The sequence below is a fragment of the Rhinoderma darwinii genome, chromosome 2, assembly GCF_050947455.1.
Source record: "Rhinoderma darwinii isolate aRhiDar2 chromosome 2, aRhiDar2.hap1, whole genome shotgun sequence".
NCBI classification, from domain to species: Eukaryota; Metazoa; Chordata; class Amphibia; order Anura; family Rhinodermatidae; genus Rhinoderma; species Rhinoderma darwinii.
In genome coordinates, this window is record NC_134688.1 from 56,575,597 (window position 1) to 56,603,466 (window position 27,870).

At 43.5% G+C, this 27,870-nt stretch overlaps 1 long non-coding RNA gene across 1 annotated transcript; it reads right to left on the reverse strand.

The window, feature by feature from the left end:
• Window positions 1-21: 21 nt before the first annotated feature.
• LOC142740565 (uncharacterized) lies at window positions 22-27,736 on the reverse strand. Its single transcript, XR_012880784.1, has 3 exons — window positions 27,362-27,736; window positions 1,057-1,123; window positions 22-240 (listed from the first exon to the last, which is right to left on the reverse strand). It is a non-coding gene; the product is annotated as an uncharacterized LOC142740565 (long non-coding RNA).
• Window positions 27,737-27,870: the final 134 nt, after the last annotated feature.

Below are 27,870 nucleotides of genomic sequence, written 5' to 3' on the forward strand. Positions count from 1 at the left end.
AGGGGGCACTATTAATATGGGGGATAAAAGGACTGAGTCGGGGCTTAGAAAAGGGGGCTTCATTACTGTGGGGCCATACAAAAGGGGCATTCTTACCCAGGACATACAAAAAGTGTCATTCTAACTGTGGAGGGTATTGGTGGATACTGCATATAGTAACTAATAAGAGACGCACCTTGCATAGATGAAATATTGCTTCAGAGAGTCCCCCTGGCAGCAGGCAGCCGATCTTAAGGTGTTCTGGAAAAAACAATAATTGTGTAGTTTTATTTCTCCAGACAGACGTGTGCTCAGTATAGACCACCCAACAATGAAGGAAATGTACATTAGGGATCATGTACACAGCAACTTCATGTGGACGGACCTGTATGGTGGCGCACAGACTGCAGTACTGGTAGTGTAGACACTCTGTGTGCGCTGTGTGCTCCCCCATAAGCCAAATGTGTATTAGGAAATGACATAAATAAAAAGTCCCTTATATATTACTAATACCATAATATCTTCTTTATGGAGCATTTCTATAATAATAATAATATAAAGCTGCAGCAAAATTCCCAGCGTTTACTTTTGCTACATGTGGATGAGTTTTTGAGACTGTAACTATTCACCTGTAACACTTGTGAATTTTGCCGCGCAACAAATCTGCAGCGTCTGAATTTAGCTTTATGGCGTAGAATATAGTACTCAAATACTGCAATCATACAGTGCCCAAATAACACTGCCAGACAAGTATTGTCTGCCACACTGTAATGTAATCCATTATCAAGGAATTGTATCTGCATCCTGAGCAGTGCCCTTTACTTTTTTTACATGAAGAGTGGGATTGAGTGTTCAAGCAATGGGTGCCCCAGACATCAAGACCAGTGGCGCCCCATTCATTAGTGACAGGTGATGCACCCTGTGTAACCGCACAGGTCGCACACCCCTAAGACAGGCCCTGGATAATCAACATTGGGGAATTTGTTCCCACAGTCTTGTCATGTGTCTCTATAGGAACATTCTGGATGACAGCACATTAAAGAATTTCTATAGGTTGTTATTTGCTATAATACTTACATATATACAGTGGATCCTCTAGCATGTCGGCTGCCACTGGTGCCACATATTCAGATGTCATAAATGTCTGTAAAATACATAATGGAATAAACATAAAATAACCCCATATCTAGAATGAATAATAATATATTTACTTTCACACCTTTCATTTTCTATCACAGGACCAGTCAGACATTGAAAACATTTTGTAATGTTAGTGTAAACCCAGGGAACATAACTATAGGGGTGAAGAGGTTGCAGTCACACCCAGGCCCAGGTGTCCATGACTGACATTAGGGGGGGTCACAATGTGGGCAATTTACAAATGCCAATCCCCAATGCCCCCATCTCCTAGAGGAATCCCGATTTTCGCTGCTAGAAATGCGATGTCAGTGAGAGAAGCACCCAGGCGGAAAGGCAGCTGCTGAGTTGCCCGGCCGCTTCTAAAACACAAGCAGTGGAAGGGAGCCAGCGCAGCGCCCCGTTCCACCTGCTGGAGGGATGCGCCCTATGTAATGGCACAGGTCGCACACCCCTAAGGCCGGCCCTGGCTACTGCTGAGCCTTATTAGGATAATATACGGTAGCTTTTTAAGACTATTTAATTAAATTAAATTAGACATCATATTGAAAACGACTGAGAAGTCACATTCCACATTACTGACAGCTGCAATTCTCAGACAATGGTAAGGGTATGTTCACACACTTAACTAAAAAACGTCTCTAAAATACAGAGCTCTTTTCAAGGGAAAACAGCCTCTGATTTTCAGCCATTTTTTAAACCACAAACATTTTTTGAGGCGTTTTTACCAACGTTCTTGGAGCTGTTTTTCTATTGAGACAATGAAAAACGGCTCCAAAAACGGCTGAAGGAGTGAAATGCACTTCTTTTTACAGGGTGTTTTTTATGCGCCGCTTTATCAAACGCCCACGTAAAATGCACCATCGGAAAAAAAAAAAAGTTTTTCCCATTGAAATCAATGGGCAGATGTTTGGAGGCGTCCAGCCTCCGTATTTTCGGCTGTTTTTCGGGGTGTTTACGACCAGGAAAACGGCTGAAAATAGGCTGTGTGAACATACTCTGTTGTACTGAGTTGTAACTTTAATGAGAAAATATGAAACATTGAAATCTGAATGTAAAATGTTCAGTTGTTACTTGCATTAATAGAAACATTTTACTGGAACTTGAACTGTTTGTCTAAAAAAAAACAAAACAACCCCCGACAATGACCAGAAAAAAATCCTTCTACAATCATATAGTTGTGGTGAGGTGTAGGTGTGGTTAGAAATTGCTGCAGTAATGTCCAGTGTGAATCTGGCCTTATATGAGAATTCTAGAGCGTATATATTTCATGTGTCCAGTAACATGTAGAATTAATGATAAAATGCTGCATCTTACCTGTCAATCACACAGTCAATCACAGTCCCGGTCCAGACGTCATTGGCAGAAATTGTAAAAAATATGTAATCCAGCTGCACATAGAACCTAACGGGCTAGTACTGTCTATGACATCATCAGTGACATCATAAGCGGCTGCAGTATCTGTTACATCATCTAATTATCTCCTACTGCCTGCATAGACTGTCTGTGCATACACTGGATATAGGCGTTACATGGGACTGCTGTTTATAAACATGGAAGAAAGATACATGTGTGGTTATAGGGGCTACGACTAAGAACATCTAATGTATGAAACGTGTAATCTGTTACTAGATGGATTTTATACTGTAATACAGATGTAGCCATCTTTAACTTGACTCTGATAACTTGTTGCAGCGTGATACTTTCTTGATCCCGCAGCACTCCGTGTTTCAAGTGTGCGTGAGTAGGCTTCCAAGCCATTGTGTAAAAAATGGGAACTCAGCACTCCAAGGTATTATGCAATAAGTGATATTTGATTTCACATATAGCGAAAAGTAGTAATCCAAAAATAATGGCGCCATTACCCAACAGCGACCGAGGTCACAAGCACCGCATATCCTTGTCTAAAGAAGGTTGAATGTATAGACCGAAACGTTAAAAACCTATTTTTGGATTACTACTTTTCGCTATATGTGAAATAAAATATCATTTGTTGCAGCGTGATATCACACAACAAAAGCCATTGAAAAAGTCAAGATAAGGGATTGTTTATTTAATGCGTTAAAAGTCAAGGTAAAGACGGCAACATCTGAACTAATAAAGGATACATTTTATTGAATTTCGTTTTAGGCTACATTCACACAACAGTAAAAAACGTCCGCTTTCAGAACAATGATGTTCTATGGGTATATTCACACTGCCTTTTTTTAACCACCCGTGAATATTGGCCGTCAAAAAATAGAACATGTCCTATTTTTGGCCGCTTTCACGGCCAGACGGCCCCCATAGAAGTCAATGGATCAATTTTTAACGACCATCAATACATGTAACAGCCGTTAAAAACGGTTCTGTGATTTGGGGATTCAAGAGCCAAGGGAACTATTGGCTCCCTTGCTGGTAATCGGTGGCACAATGACACATACTCACCGTTGCAGCGCCGTCCTCTACAGGTGTGGTCTCTAGTCTCATGGGTTCTGCGAAGGTGACGAGATGACGTCCTCGCGTCGCCTTCGCAGAACCAGTGAGACTAGAGATCACTCGTGACGTAGACGGTCATGCATCGGTGAGTATGTAGGGCATTCAGGCAGACAAAAATTACGGATATTGTTGCGCTCACTACTATGGTAGCATGGCGCTAGTACAGGGGGCATTGTTGTCTACTGTAGCAAATTTTTCGGCACGGTCCTGAATTTACAGGGAGAGTCCCGGAAGATTACCACAGGGAGGGGGGGTGTGGTGCTTTCTCCGGAGAGGTGCGTGTGTCATCATCTACAGGGGGGCTGTGTGCCATCGTCTACAGGGGGCTGTGTGCCATCGTCTACAAGGGGGCTGTGTGCCATCATCTACATGGGGCGGTGTGCCATCATCTACAGGGGGGCTGTGTGCCATCATCTACAGGGGGGCTGTGTGACATCATCTACAGGGGGTCTGTGTTTTATCATCTACAGGGGGTCTGTGTGCCATCATCTACAGGGGGGCTGTGTGCCATCATCTACAGGGGGGCTGTGTGACATCATCTACAGGGAGGCTGTGAGCCATCATCTACAGGGGGTCTGTGTGCCATCATCTACAGGGGGTCTGTGTGCCATCATCTACAGGGGGTCTGTGTTTCATCATCTACAGGGGGTCTGTGTGGCATCATATAGAGGGGGTCCGTGTGCCATCATCTACAGGGGGGCTGTGTGGCATCATCTCTAGGGGGGCTGTAAAACAATCATGACAATGACCTTTGTTTGGGTGTTTTCAGGGGGTTGGGACAAAAGAAGCCAGACAAATGAAATTCATCAGTTTTTTTAACGGCCATGAAAAACGGATGCAAAATGGATGTCAAACGGCCATTAAAAACGGACAGACGGACTGGAAGTGTATAAAAATTTGCAGACACAATGATGCAAAACGGGCATGAAAAACTGACAGTTGATCAGTTTTTAATGGCCATTTTTTTTCACTGTCGTGTGAATGTAGCATAAGTTCTGGATTGTCTCCATTTTAATGGATAAAGTTACCGGAAAATTATCCGCCCACCGAGAGTTTATTGGACACATGGACGGCCAGGTGAGCAGATGAACTTCTTGTTTCTTTGTTTGGAGACATGTACAGATATAGCAATCCTTATCCTGACTCTGATAACTTGCTGCAGCGTTATAATTTATCACTTAAGTCACTGAAAACCATTGAAAAAGTGAAATTAAAGTTTCTTGACACTGTGTATTCAATGTATTTAACCCCTTCGAGCTCAGCAACGTAATATTCCGTCGCGCTGACCGCCCCGCTCGCGCTCAGCGACGGAATATTATGTCGCAGGGAAAATGCATCGCCATTTTCCACTGGCGCGTGCACGAGCTGTGACAGCTGCTGTTTCCGACAGCAGGCTATCACAGCTCAATACGCCGGGACCTATTGCGATGGTCCCGCCTCCACAATCGCCACTATTGGTCAGTCAGTGAGTAACTGTCCAATAGTGGCGATCGGTCTCTTCACTTCCTCTCCCTGACATCACATCCTGCCGCACCCGCCCTGAGATGGAGATAGCGAGGCGTTCAGAGCGGTTGTGAGTAGAGGGAGAGAAGAAAAAGAGTGAAAAAAAGTGAAAAAAAGACAACTTTTTTCTGCTTCCCACCTCCCCAATCCACTACCCAGTCCTTTACCCTTCCTCCTTGTGTTCCCCCCACATTTTTGGTCAGTGATCTCCTATCACTGACCACTTCTTAGTCTTCAGGACCAATTTCTTGGTCCCTGGGGATTATTTTTTTCTTTATAAAACATATAAAATAAAAAAATATATAAAAAAAAAAAAACGAAAAAAAAACCTGTTAATTTAGACAATTTATCTAGTTAGTTTAGTATTAGTGTTAGTGTCAGGGAACCGTCAAAAAGCATAGTTAGGTATAGCGTCAAGAATCCTTCACCATAGTTAGATCTAGCGTTAGGGGTCCATCACAGTAGTTAGGTTTAGCGTCAGGGAAGCTCGGAATAATCTAGATAGGTTTAGTGTCAGGCACCCGTCACCGTAGTTAGGTTTAGTGTTAGGGAAGCTCAGAATAATCTAGTTAGGTTTAGTGTCAGAGAATAGTCGCCATAGTTAGATTTAGTCTCAGGGAAGTTCAAATAAAATCTAGTTAGGTTTAGTGTTAGGAACCCTCGCCCTTGTTAGGTTTAGTCTCAGGGAAGCCCACTCGTTCTATAAAAACACCAATTTTTTAGCTGGTTTAGGTAGCAGCCTATTGCTCCTAGTTAGGAAAGCAATCAAACATGTCCCAATGGACATTTAGTGCCGAAGAGGCATATTCATTTCTTGCCTCCGACACAGAGTCGTCGGATGGTGAGACTCTGTTTTATTTATCCACCACCTCATCCAGTGATGAAGAAGAGGAACCTCCTAGGAGATGCCCCTTGACCACTAGTGCAGTTGAAGCCCCCGAGCGAAATGACCCCGCCGCAGTTCAAGCCCCCATTTGGACCCCCACACCAGACATTTATGAGCCCAAAATCCCAGAGTTAAAATGTAATACGGCAGGGCTCAGTGAAATGGGCTTTTTCAAGTTCTTCTTCACTGATGACTTTATAGATCTTATGGTCTCCCAGACAAATTTATATGTCCAACAGTATATTACTAAGAACCCTACATCATTTTATGCCCAATCCTACAGGTGGACCCCTGTAGATGTAGCAGAGTTGGGCAAGTTCTGGGGACTTCACTTGAACATGGGGCTTCTGAAAAAGCCATCCATTAGGACCTACTGGAGCATGGACATCTTATACCATACCCCCAATGTACCATATGGCCATGTCTAGGATGCATTATGAGGCAATATTTTGCTTCTTAAATTATAAGGATAATGAGCAGTGCCCACCCCGAGATGACCCCAGTTTTGACCGTTTGTACAAACTGAGACCCCTATTAGACCATTTCAGTGCTCGGTTTGCCCAAGCATACACCCCCGAGAAGTGTATTTCTTTTGATGAGTCCCTGGTACATTTTAAAGGGAGGCTTCAATTCCGCCAGTACCTGCCGAGTAAGAGGGCAAGGTATGGCATAAAGATTTATAAGCTGTGCGAGAGTGCATCAGGGTATACCTACAAATTTAGGATGTATGAAGGGAAGGACAGCAGTATTCAGCCCCCAGAATGCCCCCCCTTACTGGGAATTAATGCAATAATTGTGTGGAATTTGGTGCACCCACTGCTGGACCAGGGTTACCACCTCTACTTGGATAATTTTTATACCAGCGTCCCACTCTTCAAGTGCCTCGCTTCCAGAAGTCCTGCGGCATGCGGCACTGCTAGAAAAAATCTGAGAGGCCTCCCTAAGACTCTGCTTGGGCAAACACTCAGAAGGGGTGAGAGCAGGGCACAATCTAGCAGCAACATATTGTGTGTCAAGTACAAGGACAAGAGAGATGTCCTTGTATTAAAAACAATACATGGCCACACCAGTACCCATGTACCTGTACGAGGTACCAGTATAGAGACCCCCAAACCAGACTGCATCCTGGACTACAATAGGTACATGGGAGGGGTTGACTTGTCAGATCAAGTCCTGAAGCCCTACAGCGCCATGCGGAAATCGAGGGTGTGGTATAAGAAGCTGGCCGTGCACATCATACAGATGGCATTGTACAATGCGTATGTGCTACGTCGATGTGCAGGCCAGAGGGGAACTTTCCTGGAATTTCAAGAGGTGATTATCAAGAACCTAATCTTTAGGACCAAGAATAGGGAGCATCCAGTACTTCCGGAAGCGAGGCCACACGCATCGTACCAGGGCAACACTTTCCAGGAGAAGTTCCCCAAACTGGCAAGAAGGGAAAAAGTCAAAAGAGGTGCAGAGTCTGCTCAAAGAGGGGGATAAGGAGGTAAACAATATACGAATGCGACACGTGTCCCGAAAAACCAGGGCTCTGTATGAAAGATTGTTTTTGAATTTATCATACATCCCTTAATTTTTAATTTACCCTGATACACTCCGCAGAGCTTATGCCCCTCATCTTTCCCTTCTGAGCCCTGCCGTGTGCCCAGGCAGCTAATAACAGCCACATGTAGGTTATTGCTGTACCCGGGAGAACCCACATTACATCTTATGGTGTGTATATCTCCAGTGGCACAATATCGGGCACGGACATGCCATATATATATAGAAAATTGCAAATCTCACTCTGCCCCATCTGCTGCGCATTATCTTTTACACAGTACCTGTGGGGTCAAAAGGCTCACTACACCTCTAGATGAATGTCTTAAAGGGTGTCGTTTTTAAAATGGGGTCACTTCTCAGGGGTTTCAACTGTACTGGTACCTCAGGGGCTTCTGCATACATGACTTAGCACCAGAAAAACTCCAGTAGGCCAAATGGTGGTCCTTTCCTTCTGAGCCCTCCCATGGGCCCAAACGGCAGTTTATCACCACAAATGGGGTATTGCCGCACCAAGGACAAATTGGGCAACAAAATGGGGTATTTTGTTTCCTGTGAAAATAAGAAATTTTGATAAAAAATGACATCTTATTGTTCTACACACAGGTATCCAGGCTACCAGGACTACTATTATGGGTAAGGCTATCTGAGTTATTAATGTTGGGAGTATTTTACTCTAGAAAACACCCTTTGGACACTTCTGTCCTTAACAAAACAACTCACACTCAAACAACTAACGTTATATACGATAGCACACTGCCCTATTCATATGTCCTTAATATAAGGACATTAAACACACCATACACTTGGTTTTCCTACTTACCTGTGTTCATATCATATAGAGTCTCTCCACTCATGTACCTTTTTAACATGTATGTTTTTATATGTATTTAATAAAATTTGTTATTCTTTTCATATATACTTGGCTCTATACTCTGTTTCTTGTGTGTGTATAGGGTTTAAGTAGAGTATAACAGAGAGAGTTCCCAGCATTATCATTCCCTTACCCCCCTACAACATTACGAATTATATTCACTTGGGACTGGTGTTGTTTTATTAAATTTCTTTTGATTCTCTTGATTTTTTTTGCTGTTTTTGACATTCCACTATGTTCTGCATAAAGCTTAGTGTCAGCTGTACTGTGACTTCTTTATCATAACGGAGCCATACCAGGCCCTTATACACCCTATATGCTTCCCCAATAGAATCCATAAAACATAAAAGGGCCGAGCAGTGCTCCGGGGTCTTTTCGCAAATCACTCTAGCTAGAATCGCAAATGAAAACATTCACCATATTAACCAATTGGTAAACATTTGCGGAATCAGGAGATAACGCCTTTTCTCCTCCTCCTTCTTTTATGCTCTAGCCCCTCTTCCCCTGATCCAGATAGAACTTCTCCAAGGGGAGGAGGGAGAACATCTCCACATACTCATCCTTCCATATTTGTTTCCTGACCTCCTGCTTAAGATGGGCACCGATCCCTCGAAGCAGACATACACAGCCAAGTTATCCCTGTTTACCTAATTAGGTGTCTCAGTCTGGACTGAGACCGCAACCGCCTCATAACTCACCGGAAGAGGGTTAACAAGGGAAAATGTTTTACAGGACCGCCCACGCGAAAACCTGGGATGGACCCGCACCCTTCACGAGGGAACCGCCCACCATGTTCAGCAGGCACACCACTAAGTCCCTGTCACGGCGCGTGGTGTGGACCCACTGGGCCGTACCGCGTAGCGGGGTAGCAGCTGGCCAACTAGGTACAAAACAATGTCTATAGTTCAAAACGGGTACCTGACGCAATAGTAGACAGTGGCAGGATCACGACTTGGCTTTCACAGCAGGTCTGGTTGAACTGCCAGGAGCCACTGCGGAACTAGGAGTCCTGGAGTAGCGGTTTAGAACCACGGGTTTTAGCAAGGAGACGTGGAAGGAATTAGGGATCTTGAGGGTAGGAGGCAGTCGAAGCTTGTACGACACAGGATTTATCTGCAGCAGAATCTCGAAGGGTCCAAGGAACCTGGGGGCAAACTTGCAAGATGGCACCCTCAGCCGGATATTCCTGGAAGACAGCCAGACCTTTGTACCTGGAAGAAACTGGGGAGGTTCTCGTCTTCTAGTGTCTGCCTTTCTCTTCATGCGGTCCACCGCCAGCAGAATAGAAGACCGTGTCTGCTGCCATATTTGCAGAAAGTTCCTGAAGGTAGAATCGGCTGCAGGCACCTGAGACATAGTAGAGCCGGGCAGGGGTATTCGAGGATGTTGGCCATAGACTATAAAGAACGGACTGGAAGTGGTGGACTCACTGGTATGATTATTATAAGAGAACTCCGCCCATGGAAGCAGCTGCACCCAGTCATCATGTCTTCTGGAAACAAAGTGCCGTAGGTAGTTCTCCATAATTTGATTAATCCTCTCAACTTGCCCATTGGACTGAGGGTGATAAGCTGAGGAGAAGTCCAACTTTACCCCGAGTAGGCCACAGAGTGCTCTCCAGAACTTAGAGGTGAACTGGACCCCTCGATCCGAGACAATATGCAGAGGTAATCCATGCAGACGGAAGATGTGTTGCATGAAGAGGTCAGCCAGTCGAGCGGCAGAAGGCAAGCCAGTCAGGGGAACAAAATGAGCCATCTTTGAAAAACGATCCAACACCACACAGATCACACTGCATCCTGCAGAGGGAGGCAGATCCTTAACAAAATCCATAGCAATATGCCGCCAGGGGGCCTCGGGCACCGGCAGTGGTTGGAGCAGACCGGCTGGTCTGGAGTGGGGACCCTTGTTGGCTGCACACACCGTACATGAGGAGACAAAGTCTATGACGTCTTTGGGCAGCGTGGGCCACCAGAACTGATGGGCAATCAGGTCTCGGGTCTTACGGGCACCCGCATGTCCTGCCAGCTTGGAACAGTGACCCCAGCGAAGGATTCTTCCTCTGTCTGCCAGCCGTACTAAAGTTTTTCCTGTGGGAATGCCTCTAACCTGCAGACGGTTGACAGGGTAGATGCAGGAGGGATCGATAATATTCTGTGGGGGCTCCACAGTGTCCTCTGTTTCAAAAGACCTAGACAAGGCATCGGCCCTCACATTCTTGTCGGCAGGTCGGTAGTGGAGTTCGAACTGGAACCGTGCAAAAAACAATGACCATCTGGCTTGACGAGGATTCAGTCGTTGAGCCGTCTGTAGATAGGTCAAGTTCTTGTGGTCCGTGAAGACCAGGATAGGATGAGCTGCGCCTTCCAGTAGGTGTCTCCATTCCTGCAGAGCCATCTTGATGGCCAGTAACTCCCGGTCCCCAATCGAGTAGTTGCGCTCTGCAGAAGAAAACAGCTTGGAGTAGTAACCACATACCACCGTCTTGCCTTTCGAACCCCTCTGGTACAATAGAGCCCCGGCACCAATAGAGGAGGCGTCCACCTCTAACGAAAACTGCAGAGACACATCAGGATGGTGCAGAATGGAGGCAGACGTGAAGGCTTTCTTTAAGGTTTCAAATGTGATCTCCACCTCTGGAGTCCATACTTTGGCATTCATACCCTTTTTAGTAAGGGTGGAGATGGGAGCTGTCAGAGAAGAGAAGTTGGGGATGAATAGTCTGTAGAAGTTGGCGAATCCCAGGAAGCGTTGTATGGCCCTTAAGCCTTGGGGACGTGGCCACTCCAGGACAGCCTTGACCTTCTCAGGATCCATCTTGAGACCCTGATCAGAGATAATGTAGCCCAGGAAGGGAAGAGACTTTTCTTGGAACACACACTTCTCCAACTTGGCATATAGATGATTCTCTCTTAATCTAAGCAACACCTGGCGGACATGGCCCTGATGAGTCACAAGATCTGTGGAAAAAATCAAGATATCATCGAGGTACACCACAACACAGACACAGGAGGTCACGAAATATGTCATTCACAAATTCTTGGAATACTGCGGGAGCGTTACACAGGCCGAAGGGCATGACCAAATATTCGTAGTGTCCATCACGTGTGTTAAAGGCAGTCTTCCACTCGTCTCCCTGACGGATCCGGATTAGATTGGACATGACCCAGACAGCGGTCTAGACACTTGGGACCCCACTGAAGAACCTCTCCAGAGTTCCAATTCAGGACAGGGGCGTGAAGACGGAGCCAAGGCAAGCCCAGCAGCACAGGGTTGACGGCCTTGGACAGGACATACAGAGAGATCAGCTCGGAATGAAGAGCTCCCACCTGGAGTCTCAACGGCTTGGTCAATGACAATACTGGGTCAGGCAAAGGCAGTCCATCTACCGAGGCAACGATCAATGGTCTCTCCAGCAAAACAGTGGGCAACTGAAGGAGATCCACAAGGTCTTGACAGATGAAATTGGCTGCGGAGCCAGAGTCCAGGTAGGCAGAGACTGGATGAGGTCTCCCGCCAGCGACAATGGTTACAGGAATTAACAGCTTGGACGAGAATTCTCTATCAAGTGCAGTAGCGCCCAGGGTTGTCTCTCCAACCAATCCCAGACATTGGGGTTTCTTAGGCCTCTGGGGACACAGACGCATGACATGGCCAGCGAGGCCGCAATACAGACAGAGTCCAGAGGTGCGCCTGCGCTGTTTCTCCTGACCAGACAGTTTAAGCCGATCCACCTGCATCGGGACCTCGGACGCAGCAGAAGAACAGGGCAAGAGGGGTTGCTGGAAGTTGGGCGCCAGTCTAGGAAGCCGTATCTCCTGAAGAATCTCTTGGGATCTCTCTCTGAGCCTTATGTCCACGCGGCTAGCCAGCTGAATCAGGTCATCCAGGGCAGCTGGGAGATCTCGAGCAGCCAGTTCGTCTTTGATCTCAGGCGATAGGCCATGCCAAAAATGGTGTGTAGGAAAGGCAAATCCAGCACTCTGATATGTAAAAAATTAGATTTTTATTAGGTCATATTAAAAATAGGGATAAAACAACAATCCCGGGACCACGCTTACGCGTTTCAGACCACTAGGGTCCTTAATCATAGCATACTGAATAAAAGTAAAATTCACGTATATATAGTCAAGACATTCGATCACATGATTGTTTAGGGCTGGGTTAGAAAATTTTAACCCTATGCGGTAATGAACAGAACTTATGTCGTAGTTATCTCTAAATATCAGAAATCACAGAATTATCTTGCTGTAACGATATATGTTATCACAGAAAGCACAGGAATAAATAGATGTTACGGAACAGAAACTTCTTTTCAAAGGTATATGTTGAAGGAGTGTCTATACATCTCTCCATTGTATTTCTATGGTTGGAGCCTAGTGGATTAGTAAGGTGGTGGTTAGTTGGACACCAGGTGTGTAATGACGTCAAGCTTAATTAAACAGAATAAGTGTTTCATGCCTAAATGGTTACTAGGATATATATATATAATTATGTGTAACATACTATTTCATATTGTTTTCTATTGATAGTAGAAAGCGCCAGGCATCAAAATTAATTTACAATCTATATTATTATAGGATATGTTTTATATAAAGATTTCTCTGTATATGTAAATTTTATTACTTTTCAAAAAATTGAGAAATTATGTGTATGCCGCTCCTCAATTATGTCTCAACAATCATTATAAAGTCAGATGCGTTGTCTGTTGGATTAATGAAAAAATTAAAAAATTAGTTGAGATTAACCTGGAGAAAGCAACTAAAACAACAGAGTTAAACAAGAAAACGGCATGTGTGAATAGGTTATATTAATGTTATCTCCGTGGTGTTGAATGGACAGCTCTGGTTACTCTGTTTGTGATATATCTGTAAAAGCACTATCCACTGTCTCCGTGGTGCTGAAGGGACAGCTCCACTCTAGAATTTATTATAAAGGCAATGCGCCTAAATGAAAAAACGGCAGTAGTTGATAAAAATTGGCTTGAAGATTGTAAGCATAACAAAAGAGTTATTTAAACTATAATTTTCATAATATTTCGACCAATGAAAATGTATTCCAGATTTAATTAGTAAATATACATCAAATCATTCCTGTAATTCAACGAGTATCTAGTTTTAAAATCCATAAAGCTTCTCTGTTTAGTATTAGTTTTCTTCAATTGCCCCCTCTTTTAGGACAAAATACTCTTTCCAAGCCACAAACATTTAATGTACTAATATTCCCTTGATGTTTTTCTCTAAAATGCTTTGCTGCTCCTGAAATGTTAATTTTATTTGCATTTTTTATATCTGCTAAATGTTCAGCTATTCTCCTTTTTAAAGGTCTTATAGTACATCCTACATATTGTGTATTGCAAATATTGCAAGATATAACATATACCACATGAGTAGTACTGCAATTGATAAAAGATTTTATGGGAAAAGAAATATTAGTTGAAAAAGATGTTAAATTGTTTGAGATTATCATGAATTGACAAATGTTACATTTGTTACCCCCACATTTACAGGAACCTGTATATTTCAGCCATGTGGTTATCTTGTCTGAGGTTTTAGGGAAAATACTAGGTGAAATTCTATTGCCTATCGTGGTTGAATTTCTGGCCACAAAATTACAACCTGTTTTTAATATTTTTCTAAGATCCTGGTCTTTATCTAGAATGGGTAAATATCGTTTCATGATGGATATTATTTGGTTGTACTCATTGCTGTAAGGAGTGGAAAAAGTTAAAGATTTACTTTGATGCTGACTATGTTTAATATTTTTCATTGTGGGGTACAACAATTCAGATCTAGATTTAGCTATTACTTTGTTTTTCGCTTCTTGTAATGTTTGTTTTGAATAACCCCGTGTTGTGAGTCTAGTGTCAATAATATTACATTCGGCAAGAAAAGCTGAATTCTGGGTGCATATTCTTTTTGCACGTGTGTATTCTCCTATTGGAAGATTATTGATAACATGCTTTGGATGTGCACTTGAAGCATGTAAAATTGAATTCCCAGAAGTGGGTTTACGGTATAAACTACTTACAATGTTAGGTTCTGAAGAGTCACCCGTTAGTGTAATATCAAGAAAAGATAAAGAAGTTCAATTTTTATTGTGTGTAAACTTTAAATTATCCTCATTGTTGTTTATATACACTACAAATTCCTCAATTGTTGTGTATGAACCTGACCAAATGATCAATATATCATCAATGAAGCGACCGTAATAGTGAATGTCTTTCGAAAATGGATTAGAGTTGTTATAAATGTAGCGTTCTTCCCACCAAGTTACATAGATATTAGCTAATGAAGGGGAAAATTTAGCCCCCATAGAGCATCCCAAACTTTGTAGATAAAAGGAATTATCAAACAAAAAATAATTATGTTTTAATAGATGAAAAGTGACACTAAGAATATATTCTTTGAGATTATCTGAGTAGTTGGTATATTTGTGTAGTTGATCACTAAGAGCTACAATGGCTTTGTTATGTGGGATAGATGAATATAGAGCACTGATGTCACATGTAACCCAACTAAAAGTATCCGACCACTTTAATCTGTCCATTATTTGAAGAACATTGGTGCTGTCTTTAATATAGCTAGGGGCTCTCTTAACCAGAGGTTGCAGTAAATTATCTAACCACTCCCCCAAACGTTCATTTAGTGAGTCTATGCTCGAGACTATTGGTCTTAAAGGCGGTGGAAAAATCTCTTTATGAATTTTGGGGAGAGCGTGAAAAATAGGTATTACCGGAAAATTTTTATTTAGATATTTTGTTTCTTTTTCTGAGAGAATACCCAAAGAAAAACCCTCTTGAATGACTTTAGCTAGTTTGCTTTTAAAAATATTAGTTACATAGTTACATAGTTACATAGTTTGTATGGTTGAAAAAAGACACATGTCCATCAAGTTCAACCAAGGGATGGGAAAGGGGAAGTGGGATGGGAAAGGGGAAGTAAAAAATTTCTACACATAGCAGTTAATATTTTTTTGTTCTAGGAAATTATCTAAGCCTTTTTTAAAGCCATCTACTGTCCCTGCTGCGACCAGCTCCTGCGGTAGGCTATTCCATAGATTCACAGTTCTCACAGTAAAGAAGGCTTGTCGCCTCTGCAGGTTGAACCTTTTTTTCTCCAGACGGAGGGAGTGCCCCCTTGTTTTTTGAGGGGGTTTTACATGGAACAGGATTTCACCATATTTTTTGTATGCGCCATTCATATATTTATATAAGTTAATCATGTCCCCCCTTAGTCGTCTTTTCTCAAGGCTAAATAGGTTTAGTTCTTTTAATCTTTCCTCATAACTTAGATTCTCCATGCCCCTTATTAGCTTCGTTGCTCTTCTTTGTATTTTTTCCAACTCCAGGGCATCCTTTCTATGAACCGGAGCCCAGAACTGGACTGCATATTCTAGATGAGGCCTCACTAATGCTTTGTAAAGTGGTAATATTACCTCCCTGTCCCGCGAGTCCATGCCTCTTTTGATACACGATAATATTTTGCTGGCCTTTGAAGCAGCTGATTGACACTGCATGCTGAAATTTAGTTTATGATTTACAAGTACACCCAGATCCTTCTCAACAATTGACTCCCCCAGTGTAGCTCCCCCTAGGACATATGATGCTTGCAGGTTTTTCGTACCCAGATGCATAACTTTACATTTATCTACATTAAACTTCATTTGCCAAGTGGATGCCCAAACACTTAGTTTGTTTAAATCTGCCTGCAATTCACAAACATCTTCCATAGTCTGAACTATATTGCATAGCTTGGTGTCATCTGCAAAAATAGAAATAGTGCTATTAATCCCATCCTCTATATCATCAATAATGATGATCTGATTCAAGTTTTTTATATGTGTTTTTGTCTTCTAATAATTCCATAACCAATTTTTTATATAGTTCAGAATCAATAATAACTACCGACCCTCCCTTGTCTGCATTTTTTATTGTTATGTTTTTATTTTCGTGTAATTCCTTCAAGGCTAAATTTTCCCCTTTAGAGAGATTGTAAATAGGAATTTTTTTCTCTTGGTATAGAGATTTTAGAGCTTGCTCTATAGTCGTTTGGAAATCATCCATAGCATTGGATCTGCATATTAAGGGATAAAAATCAGGTTTAGATAAGGTAATTTGGTTAGTAGGAAAAATAGACAGTTCCGTAGAAGCAGAGCTTTCATTTTCCAAGGTTTGCAAGTTCATAATCGTCATCTGTTCTTCGAATATGAAGTTGTCAAAGTCATTTATTGCTGATAAATTACTTTTCTTTTCCTCTGGTGGAATGGTATCTTCTTTCAAAAAATATTTTTTGACAGTTAGTAGTCGTACAAATTTGTTGACATCAATTAAAGTCTGATATAAATCAAAACTTCTAGTTGGTACAAAATTGAGTCCTCTTTTCAATAATTTTGATTGGTTGGGATTGAAAATATATGCTGATAGATTCACAACAGTGAAATCATTATTCTGATGTTCAGCTGTAGCAGTAATTATATTTTCTCCATATATAGTAATATCTTGATTGGTATAATGTGAATTTAAGCTATTATTTGCACTTTCTACATGTTTCAGCATGTCTTGATTAGTGTGATGAGGATTTGAAGATCTTATGCCTTTGTTCACATTTTCTTCATGCATAGTCGTGTTTAGTTGCGGATTTGAGGATCTTATGCCTTTATTCACACCTATTATTTGTAAGTTCTCCTTTTTGGATACCTGCTGTTTCCTCTCGGAGGTTCCCCTGGATCTTCTTGTACGCGTCCGCGTCCGCCTGGATCTAAAAAAGTGGCAGTGCGTGTATCACCAAAATCTCGTGACTGGATCCTAGCCCTAGATGGGGGTAAAGACCCCCTCGGGATCTCGGTTGTTGCGTTTCCCAAATAACCATCGGAGTCTGATGCCACATCCGTGGAGTCATGGTCAGAGGACGAGAAATTCACTCTGTTCGTGTTTCTTTTCCATTTCCATTTTTTATCTTGATTTCGTTTTTTTTAAATGGATTGCAATCCTGCGTTATGACTGCGGACATTTTTCCAGGTGTAAACACTGTTTTCCTTATAATCTCTGCTGTCACGTTCAAATTAGTTGCGTTTAATTTTCATTATATCTTCTTCAAGATGATATATGTTCTCCTTAACTTTTGTATTAAGGTCATCATAATTGCTCAGATGGTTCAGCTTAGTTAAACTATTACGAATTTCTTTTATGGTGGTTTCCACATCTTTTAATTTGATTTTCTCATGTTTTATGATGAGTAGAGATGAGCGAACCGGGACAACCGAACCCGGTTTCGGTCCGATCTTCCGGAAAAGTTCGGTTCGCAGCGAATCCGAACTTCACCGGGTTCGGCCGAACCCGTTTTGACCGAACCCGGTCAAAAATATTATACAAATCGGCTGATAGAGAAAAGAGGCTGCTGATTAAAAATAAAATAAAAAGCATTTCATACGTACCTGGTCGTTGTCTTGCGGACGAGTCCCTCTTCTTCCTCCAGTCCGACCTTCTTTTCTGACACGGCAGCCTGTGATTGGCTGCAGAGGCCTCTGCAGCCTGTGATTGGCTGCAGAGGCCTCTGCAGCCCGTGATTGGCTGCAGCGCTCACATGGGCTGCATCGTCATCAAGGAATGTCGGGCCGGATGTCGCGAGGGACGCGTCACCAAGGCAACGGCCAGGAGACCGGACTGGAGGAAGCAGGGAGTTCCCGGTAAGTATGAACGTCTTTTTTTTTTTACAGGTACTCTATATTGTGATCGGTAGTCACTGTCCAGGGTGCTGAAACAGTTACTGCCGATCAGTTAACTCTTTCAGCACCCTGAAGAGTGACTATTTACTGACGTCGCCTAGCAACGCTGCCGTAATGACGGGTGCACACATGTAGCCACCCGTCATTACGGGGCCTCATGCACACGACCGTAAAAACACCCGTTATTAAGGGTCGTAATTACGACCCGAAATAGCGGGCCCATAGACTTCTGTTAGCCATGGGTACCTTCCCGTTTTCTCACGGGAAGGTGCCCGTGCCGTTAAAAAGATAGAACATGTTCTATTTTTTTATTTTACGGGTCGTGCTCGTAATTACGAGCACGGCCGGCCACGGGCAGCCGGCTGCTTTTACGAGCCGTGCTGTCATTATGTGGGTATGTTCACACGACAGCGTCCGTTACGGCTGAAATTACGGGGATGTTTCCGCCTGAAAACATCCCCGTAATTTCAGCCGTTACGGCATATGCAGGCGCTTGAACGCCGCGTCCATTACGGACGTAATTGGCGCTGCTATTCATTGGAGTCAATGAATAACGGCTCCAATTACGGCCAAAGAAGTGACAGATCACTTCTTTGACGCGGGCGTCTATTTACGCGCCGTCATTTGACAGCGGCGCGTAAATTACGCCTCGTGTGAACAGACAAACGTCTGCCCATTGCTTTCAATGGGTAGATGTTTGTCAGCGCTATCGAGGCGCTATTTTTGCACGTAATTCGGGGCAAAAACGCCCGAATTACATCCGTAATTAGTGCGTGTGATCATACCCTGTGTTCACACACACTAATTGCGGATGTAATTCGGGATTTTTTGCCCCGAATTACGCCCGAAAATAGCGCCTCGATAGCGCTGACAAACATCTGCCCATTGAAAGCAATGGGCAGACGTTTGTCTGTTCACACGAGGCGTAATTTACGCGCCGCTGTCAAATGACGGCGCGTAAATAGACGCCCGCGTCATCTTTGGCCGTAATTGGAGCCGTTATTCATTGACTCCAATGAATAGCAGCGCCAATTACGTCCGTAATGGACGCGGCGTTCAAGCGCCTGCACATGCCGTTACGGCTGAAATTACGGGGATGTTTTCAGGCGGAAACATCCCCGTAATTTCAGCCGTTACGGACGCTGTCGTGTGAACATACCCTAAATTTTATAGCAGCACGGCCCATAAAATAGAAAATGTTCTATTTTTTTAACGGCACGGGCACCTTCCCGTGAGAAAACGGGAAGGTACCCGTGGGTAACAGAAGTCTATGAGCCCGTTATTGCGGGTCGTAATTACGACCCGCAATAACGGGTGTTTTTACGGTCGTGTGCATAATGGGAGCACGGCTTGGAAAAACGACCGGCTGCCTGTGGCCGGCCGTGCTCCTCTCCTGAAATACTCTGTGCTCCCTTAAACTCTGTGGACAGGTCAGGATCCTGTTTCTTTTAAATGCTGCTAGGGAACCCGCTCGATCCACTATATAAGGCTGCGCTACAGTGCAGCATTTAAAAGAAACAGGATCCTGACCTGTCCACAGAGTTTAAGGCAGCACAGAGTATTTCAGGAGATGAGCGTGTAGATTCAGTGCTGCTGTGAACTCTGCTCTTACCATTACGTAGCTCTCAGTCTGTTACCTCTCCTCCACTACTGTCCTCAATAACACCTTCATGATTGGCAAGTCACCACGTAACGGTAAGAGCAGAGTTCACAGCAGCACAGAGTATTTCAGGAGATGAGCGTGCGGATCTTGTGCGCAGTGGTGACTTGCCAATCATGTGAAGGTGTTCTTGAGGACAGGAGTGGAGGAGAGGTAACAGACTGAGAGCTACGTAATGGTAAGAGCAGAGTTCACAGCAGCACAGAATATTTCAGGAGAGGAGCGTGCAGATTCTGTGCTGTTGTGAACTTTGCTCTTACCATTACGTAGCTCAGTCTGTTACCTCTCCTCCACTCCTGTCCTCAATAACACCTTCACATGATTGGCAAGTCACCACCCCGCACAAGATCCGCACGCTCATCTCCTGAAATACTCTGTGCTGCTGTGAACTCTGCTCTTACCATTATGTGGTGACTTGCCAATCATGTGAAGGTGTTCTTGAGGACAGGAGTGGAGGAGAGGTAACAGACTGAGAGCTACGTAATGGTAAGAGCAGAGTTCACAGCAGCACTGAATCTGCACGCTCATCTCCTGAAATACTCTGTGCTGCCTTAAACTCTATGGACAGGTCAGGATCCTGTTTCTTTTAAATGCTGCACTATAGCGCAGCCTTATATAGTGGATCGAGCGGGTTCCCCAGCAGCAGTTAAAAGAAACAGTGTGTGTGTTTGGGTATGTGTCTTTGTCTGTTTTTGTTTTTATATGTGTGTTTGTGTTTATGTGTGTTTGTGTATATATGGGTGTGTTTGTGTATATGTGTTTGTGTATATATGTGTGTCTATATATGGGTGTATGTGTATATGTTTGTGTGTGTGTTTTTGTATATGTGTGTGTTTGTGTATATGGGTGTGTGTTTGTGTATATATTGGTTTGTTTGTGTATATATATGGGTGTATTTGTATATATGTTTGTGTGTAGATGTGTGTGTGTGTGTGTGTGTTTGTGTATATTTGTGTGTGTGTGTGTGTATATGTGTGTTTGTGTATATGTGTGTGTTTGTGTATGGTTGTTTGTGTGTGTGCGTGTATATATGTGAGTAGAAGTATTGTTATTGTTCACATTGATAACTGTTTTTTTATGTTGTTGCAGATTTTGATGTACCGATTGGACTACATCTTCGATTCGTTGGACTACTGCGTAGATCTACGTTTTTTCAAATTTTAATAAAATGGTTAACGAGGGTTTTGTTGGGGATTTCTTATTTCAATAAAAAAGAATTGTCTTTGTGTTTTTTTTTAAACTTTATTAGTGCCTAGATAATGGCAGTTGGCTGATTGACAGCGTCCATTATTAAGGCGGTACTTAGTGTTAGCCGGTGCAGAGGCTAGCACTAACCACCCATTATTACCCCGGTACCCACCACCACCAGGGGTGCCGGGAAGAGCTTGGTACGATCCAGTACCCGACCATCTGTTGTGATGGTCGGGTACTGGGGCGGCCGTAGGCCGGTATTATGAGGCTGGGAAGGGCCAAAAACAGTGGAGCTTCCCACCCTTGTAATGCTAGGCTGCTGCTGCTGTGTTGTATCGGGCTGGTTATAAAAATGGGGGGGGACCCCACGTCGTTTTTTTTTTTGAATTTAACAAATTTAACAATAGATGTTGGGTCCCCCACATTTTTAATAACCAGCCATATACAAGGCCGCAGCAGTCTGGCATTACATGGGTGGGAAGGGCCACTGGTTTTGTCCATTCCCAGGCTAATAACACTGTGTTGTATGTGGCTGGTTATGATAAATTGGGTGGAACCCCATGTCTTTTTAAAAAAAAAAAAAAAAAAATTAAAAAAAAATGACCTGGGGGTCCCCCCCACTTTTATAACCAGCCAGATACAACACAGCAGCAGCAGCCTAGCATTACAAGGGTGGGAAGGTCCACTGTTTTTGGCCCATTCCAGCCTCATAATACCAGCCTGCGGCCGCCCCAGAGCCCGACCATCACAACAGATGGTCGGGTACTGGATCGTACCTGGCTCTTCCCGGCACCCCTGGTGGTGGTGGGTACCTGGGTAATAATGGTGGTCAGTGTTAGCCTCTGCACCGGCTAACACTAAGCCTCGCCTTAGTAATGGATGTTGTCACTCAGTATATGAAAAAGGAACGGGAAGTGGGAAAAGTAGTGTGTTTTGTAATTGCAAAAAAATAAAAAATACTTTATTATTAAATTTATATTAAAACAATGTTAGATGAAAAAATGATGTTGCGCCAAAGTCCCCTAAATTGGCGCACTATGACAAATTATGTCTGATTAAGATTGCTCCGGATTGTAAAGGATATATATGTGTCTAATCTACCCCTTATTTAGTAATAGAGAGGAAACTATAATAGTCCCTAAACCAGAAATTGGGTTGTTAAATAATTGCAAATAACTGTCCCCCTCAGTGTCAATGATGAGACAGTCTGATTGCACATGAACCCAGAGGTTCCTTCAACGGGCTGTAAATGAAGCCCAGCGGTGGAGAAACCCATGTATTAATGTGACTGTAATGGGTTACATGTACATGTGTCTTATATGAATAGACACAGCACAGCAGAGTTGCAACTGCTGCATACTAGGAACTGAACAGGAGAAGGGAATAGACTGGGCCACAGTCTGTAACGGGCGGCTGGTCCGCTGAATTGCCTTGGTAGTGATCTAAAGTATCTGTAAAATTCCTATCAGGCAGTATAATCACTTCCCCCCAGCTGATGTATACTAACAACCTAGCTATCAGGGTTTACAACAATTTATGTGGGCTAGCAAATAGGCTGCGGTCAGCTGAGTATTTATGACTGCACACAGCAGCAAAGAAGCCCCCGTCAAAGACAAACACTGTGTGTGTTGTCTTATTTGTCACAGCTCGATGTAGCAGAGCTGTAACTGCTACATTCAGGTCTCCAGCCCTGCAAGGAGACCTGACAGGCCAGCCACGCTCCCGGGCAAACAATCACACAGGCAGCGCGCCTGGACTGCGTTCTCCAGCTCCACACAACAGTGAGTACTCTGCCAAACAGGCAGTAAGGATATTGTACCACTGTTTGTTTGTCTGTGCAAGATAAGGCTGCCTGGTGAGTCGCGTATATGTGGGGAGGGCTGCAGGGAGCCGAGCTGCTGTCAGCTGTTTGAGTACGATCCTGTCTCAAACTTAGCTCAGCTCCGTGCACTCATGCACAAAGAGCTGCTCAGGCAGCCCGGCGTGCAGTATTGCCGTGCTTGTTCCCTAACTGTAGCAGATATTCTGCTGATTTGAACATTAAACTGCTATTAGCAGTACGGAGCAAAGTGTTTGGCATCTAACATTGGTGATATTTAAAAGACACCCGACGCGCGTTTCGCCGGTACTTCCGGCTTCTTCCAGGGGTGGCAGCCGCCGGAATCAAAGGCCAGATATGCTAAGAGTTCCTGATTGACAGGAATAGTAACCAATCAAAACAATTTGAGAATGGAAACAAAGTAATGGTGCAACGTGATACCTCTGGTTAGTTCCAGCAATGTATCCATGTTAAAATAACACTGCCTAGGCTCAAGATGCATCAGATTGCAGCTAGAAAAATCTTTCCTTTCTTTCTATATAACAAAAAACTTTTTTAAATTGCAGTCATATCAGGACATTCTGCTACATAATAAATGCACACATAGCATTGTCCTGCAGAGGCAGAGATATAAATGTAGATGTAACAAGAGAGGTTAACCTCGTAGATACACAGTACTGCATTGGCAATGATTGCTCAGTAAGTGTGTCAGAGATAGAAATTCTGAATATCCGGCACGATAAACTGGTAATGTGAGACCTTAGTTAGTTCCAGGTTCAAAGAAAACAACCAAAATTGAAACTTTCGTTCATGCCGAACGGTTTAACGGAGTTCATACGGAATATCCACTCACTTTCTCTCCTCAGAAGGGCCTCATCAAGGTTGCCCCCTCTGATGCCCATGTTGAGTTTACAGATGCCCCAACCTTTCAGAGTCTGCCACTCTAGATTATGTCTCTCTTTAAAATGTTTGGCGATTGGAGTAGGTGTGAATATTTTCTTCTGGAGTTTACAATCCTTCTCACCTTTGTCATAGTTTATAATTGACCTGACATGTTCTCCAATACGGATTTTGAGTGCTCTGGTCGTTTTACCCACGTATCTCAAACCGCAGGGGCACTCCAGACAATACACGACTCCTTCGGAGTTACAGTTCATATGTTCTTTGATCTTATACAACGCCCCAAATCCATCAGTGAATTGCTTGGTTGTAGTCAGGATTCTACATGCTTTACATAACTTACAAGGGAAAAACCCCATAATCTGGGCCCTCTTAGTACCGTCACCCCGCGTAAAGTGACTTGCAACCAAAATGTTCGAAATGCTGGTTCCTTTGCGATAACCTGAAAGGGCCCTCTCACCCAAGATTGTGTTTAGATTGGGATCAGATTTAAGTACATGCCAGTGTTTGTTTATAATCTGCATCATGCTATCCCAGTCTGCATGATAGTCAGTGATGAATCTAGGCTGCATGGGGGTTTCAGAGGTTTTGATAGCTGTCTTGGCTCGTGTCTTTTTAGAAATGAGCAATTCTTCACGGTTGGTTCTCAGTGCTATGTTATAGGCCTCTTTGATATTGCGATTGGAGTAGTGTCTCGCCTGCAGCCTAGCCCTCAATTCAACTGCTCGTTTCTTGAAATCAACAAATGTCGAGCAATTGCGTCTCAATCTCAAGAACTCCCCCTTCGGTATTGCCCTAATTGTGTTTCTTGAGTGTGCACTTTCGGCAGCTAATAAGCTGTTGGTGGCAGTCACCTTTCTATAAAGATCCGTGTGGAGATTTCTCTCTGGATCTGTGTAGATGAGAACATCTAAAAATGGGATCGACTGTGGGTTATAGTCAAGGGTCAATTTCAGATTAAAATCATTGTCATTCAATTTCTCAATGAGATTCTCCAATTCAAGGACAGAGCCCCCCCAAATGACGAATATGTCGTCAATAAAACGCCTCCAGAGACAGACATTATCTGTCAAGATTTTTTGCTCATCACAAAAAACAATTACCTCCTCCCACCAGCCAAGATAAATGTTAGCAAATGTGGGGGCCACAGCTGCTCCCATCGCCGTGCCCCTGATTTGCAGGTAAAACCGCCCATCAAATATGAAATAGTTTCGTGTAAGGATAAATCTCAGTGCTTTAAGAATAAAGTCCTTCCTCACAGGGTTCAGACTCTGGTCTCTAGATAGATAATAGTCTACCGCTGAACAGCCCCTGGAGTGATTAATGCTGGTGTACAGACTTTCCACGTCACAGGTTACCAGAATTTCGTCCTGGTTAAGACTGATTCCATCCAACTCTTTCAATATTTGCATGGTGTCTCTGGTGTGGGAAGGTAAGTTCAACACAATATCACGGAGTTCATTGTCGAGCCACTTGTTACACTTCTCCGTGAGATTTCCCACACCAGAGACAATAGGCCTACCTGGGGGGTTCTTAAGGTTTTTGTGGACCTTTGGGAGCATATAAAAAGTGGAAACCCTGGGGCCCTTGACAGATAAAAAACTTTTCTCATTGGGGGTGATCGCTCCCAATAAGAGAGCTTCTGAAATCAGTGCATTGTATTCACTCAAGAATTGAGCTGTCGGATCCCCCCATAACGGTTTATAGCACTGTTTATCAAGAAGCTGCCTCCTTGCTTCACGTATATATTGTTCCTTGGGCCAGATAACAATGTTTCCCCCTTTATCCGATTGTTTAAAGACAACGTCCTGCCACAATCGGAGTTCTTGTAATGCCTGACGTTCCACTTCAGTAATATTGTTCTCTATCCTATGGTATGGGAATGACACAATATCTTGACCCACCAAGTCTAGAAAAACTTTAACCGCTGGGCAAGTGTCCAGAGGAGGCATAGTAGTTGATTTTGCTTTAAGATGTTTTCTACTCTGGGGTTCCAGTGTGTTTGTATCTCCATCGGTCATATTCTCTGATAAAAGTGCTTCAAGATCTCCCAGAGTTGCCGCCTCCTGACCTGTAAGGTCCAACAAATCTGGAAATTGTGTTATCAATTCTTCTACAGGGCTACTGGGTTGAATGTCTCTTTGTGAAAAAATCTTTTTAAATATCAGTTTCCTACCGAAAAGGTGCAGATCTTTAATCACTGTGAATTTATTAAGTCTTGTCGTAAGACAAAAATTGAGGCCCCTCTGCAAGACTTGTGATTGTATGTCAGTAAGAGAGTGCTGTGATAAATTGATCACTCTCATAGTGATCACATTTTGGTTGCAAGTCACTTTACGCGGGGTGACGGTACTAAGAGGGCCCAGATTATGGGGTTTTTCCCTTGTAAGTTATGTAAAGCATGTAGAATCCTGACTACAACCAAGCAATTCACTGATGGATTTGGGGCGTTGTATAAGATCAAAGAACATATGAACTGTAACTCCGAAGGAGTCGTGTATTGTCTGGAGTGCCCCTGCGGTTTGAGATACGTGGGTAAAACGACCAGAGCACTCAAAATCCGTATTGGAGAACATGTCAGGTCAATTATAAACTATGACAAAGGTGAGAAGGATTGTAAACTCCAGAAGAAAATATTCACACCTACTCCAATCGCCAAACATTTTAAAGAGAGACATAATCTAGAGTGGCAGACTCTGAAAGGTTGGGGCATCTGTAAACTCAACATGGGCATCAGAGGGGGCAACCTTGATGAGGCCCTTCTGAGGAGAGAAAGTGAGTGGATATTCCGTATGAACTCCGTTAAACCGTTCGGCATGAACGAAAGTTTCAATTTTGGTTGTTTTCTTTGAACCTGGAACTAACTAAGGTCTCACATTACCAGTTTATCGTGCCGGATATTCAGAATTTCTATCTCTGACACACTTACTGAGCAATCATTGCCAATGCAGTACTGTGTATCTACGAGGTTAACCTCTCTTGTTACATCTACATTTATATCTCTGCCTCTGCAGGACAATGCTATGTGTGCATTTATTATGTAGCAGAATGTCCTGATATGACTGCAATTTAAAAAAGTTTTTTGTTATAAAGAAAGAAAGGAAAGATTTTTCTAGCTGCAATCTGATGCATCTTGAGCCTAGGCAGTGTTATTTTAACATGGATACATTGCTGGAACTAACCAGAGGTATCACGTTGCACCATTACTTTGTTTCCATTCTCAAATTGTTTTGATTGGTTACTATTCCTGTCAATCAGGAACTCTTAGCATATCTGGCCTTTGATTCCGGCGGCTGCCACCCCTGGAAGAAGCCGGAAGTACCGGCGAAACGCGCGTCGGGTGTCTTTTAAATATCACCAATGTTAGATGCCAAACACTTTGCTCCGTACTGCTAATAGCAGTTTAATGTTCAAATCAGCAGAATATCTGCTACAGTTAGGGAACAAGCACGGCAATACTGCACGCCGGGCTGCCTGAGCAGCTCTTTGTGCATGAGTGCACGGAGCTGAGCTAAGTTTGAGACAGGATCGTACTCAAACAGCTGACAGCAGCTCGGCTCCCTGCAGCCCTCCCCACATATACGCGACTCACCAGGCAGCCTTATCTTGCACAGACAAACAAACAGTGGTACAATATCCTTACTGCCTGTTTGGCAGAGTACTCACTGTTGTGTGGAGCTGGAGAACGCAGTCCAGGCGCGCTGCCTGTGTGATTGTTTGCCCGGGAGCGTGGCTGGCCTGTCAGGTCTCCTTGCAGGGCTGGAGACCTGAATGTAGCAGTTACAGCTCTGCTACATCGAGCTGTGACAAATAAGACAACACACACAGTGTTTGTCTTTGACGGGGGCTTCTTTGCTGCTGTGTGCAGTCATAAATACTCAGCTGACCGCAGCCTATTTGCTAGCCCACATAAATTGTTGTAAACCCTGATAGCTAGGTTGTTAGTATACATCAGCTGGGGGGAAGTGATTATACTGCCTGATAGGAATTTTACAGATACTTTAGATCACTACCAAGGCAATTCAGCGGACCAGCCGCCCGTTACAGACTGTGGCCCAGTCTATTCCCTTCTCCTGTTCAGTTCCTAGTATGCAGCAGTTGCAACTCTGCTGTGCTGTGTCTATTCATATAAGACACATGTACATGTAACCCATTACAGTCACATTAATACATGG